This window comes from Anneissia japonica, unplaced genomic scaffold, assembly GCF_011630105.1.
Source record: "Anneissia japonica isolate Jap-2015-1 unplaced genomic scaffold, ASM1163010v1 scaffold699_len907043_cov185, whole genome shotgun sequence".
Taxonomy (NCBI): Eukaryota; Metazoa; Echinodermata; class Crinoidea; order Comatulida; family Comatulidae; genus Anneissia; species Anneissia japonica.
The window spans coordinates 529,885-531,666 of NW_022722982.1; the positions used below are offsets into that span (position 1 = coordinate 529,885).

Below are 1,782 nucleotides of genomic sequence, written 5' to 3' on the forward strand. Positions count from 1 at the left end.
CAGAAATTGGGGTTGTCGCGGAAGCTGTCACAACGCCGATTTAGCCAGTAAGGTTTGTGAGCATGCGCAGATGTCCGTTACGCTCTATTAGTTCGTAGTAGACTGGCCGCGTAGTCAAAACGAAAAATTCCTATTTATGGCTTGGTAACACATTTTCTAAATGTGGCAAAAGGTCAGGGTCAAAGTCATAGCTAGAGGGTCATCATATCTCCGCAACCACTGGTGGTAGAGTGTTAATTTTGGTGCCTATTTGTTCAGAACATTCATGTTTCTATTTGGTCTAATGGAACATGTTGCAAAAAACTGACCGGAAATGCCATTTCTAACCTTTGACATGTTTCAATGTTGCAATAGGGTCATTATATCTCTGCAACCCCTGGTGGTAAAGAGTTAATTGTGGTGTCAATATGTTTGGAACATTAATTTTTCTATTTGGTCTAATAGAAAAGTTTGCTAGAAAATGACCGCAAATGTCGTTTTTGTCCTTATTATCCTCACAACCACATTCATGTTTCTATTTGATTTAATAGAACATTTTTACAGGCCTGTTGAACTTTACACCAGACTTCTGCAAAGGCCATGATTACTATGCAAGTTCACCCACTTACAGTAAGATCTGTCTTCCCATTGGGGAAACCACGTCGGGAAAATCCTGGTGCCACCACTACCTCTTAGGCCTAGTTCAAACTAGGTGGATAAACCCGGCTCAACTCACCGGGTTTATCCACCTGCCAGTCTTGAACTAGGTGGCTTATCTCAAGCCGGGCTGTGTTTCTATAGTGACTAGGACTAGCACGCCACCGTGTTTAACTTTCCTAAGCCGGGCTTTAATCATTGCGGGGGTCTTGCACTGACTTCGGGTGACAAAATGACCAATCAGCATTCAATTACGTACGCTGTAAGCGAGCGTACGTTTCGCGAGCAATGTTTTAAAACACGTTTCCTGATTACGGTTCATTATTATGCAAATTCTCGTCTGAACCCCCCGCAAAGTTAAGCCGGGCTTAACTCAAGCTTATCTCCAAGTCTGAACGTAGCCTTCGAGCTCTACATAACTTTTCTGTTTGAAAGTCTACCATTTCCAACAGAAAGCTTCTCAATACAATGCCAAGTATGTGAGGACAGCTACATGGCCAGCATTTGCATGTCATCAATTCAGTACCAACTTGTGCAATGTTCTCAAGTTTTGTGTTTACAAAAACCATGTCTACACACGACAACACACAAAGAAGTACATAATATTTTAAGGCCAGAGCTGTCCATTACATGGATCTACTATACTTTGCTAAGAATAGTATCAAAAATGGTTTTAGAAAGGCCTTTAATTGGGAGGGTGAACTGTAATAATAACAAAAACTAGATTTGAACTCGTCACTGAGGACGAGTTAGGTGATCCGCTGTACTTTGACCTTCACGCAGCACGCACGGTTCTGAATGAAATTATTATATGCTAAAACATGCTCTATTTAAAGAGTAATTTTGAGCAGTTTAAAAGGAATTTTAAAGAAAAAGAGTAATTTTGAGCATTTTAAGGACTTAAAAATGTGTACACATACGTCTTAACGTCCGTGCGCACGGTAGTATTAATACAGTGTCAGAAACCCAACACATGTAACCGAAACGTAATTTCCAGCTTCAGTACGTGCTGTGGGCGTGGAAATAAGCGTACGGCGCGTAAATTTTGGAAAGTTTTGGAATATTCAAAATGACCTGAAACGTGCTTTAAATTATCTGAAAAGTGATATTAACAATTTTAAAATTTTAACGCACAAGTACGAATAC

At 40.2% G+C, this 1,782-nt stretch overlaps 1 protein-coding gene across 1 annotated transcript in view; it reads right to left on the reverse strand.

Annotated features, from left to right (window-relative positions):
• LOC117112045 (phenylalanine--tRNA ligase, mitochondrial-like) overlaps positions 1-1,782 on the reverse strand; it is a 13,249-nt gene that overhangs the window by 6,671 nt on the left and 4,796 nt on the right. The gene's annotated exons all lie outside the window — the stretch shown is intronic.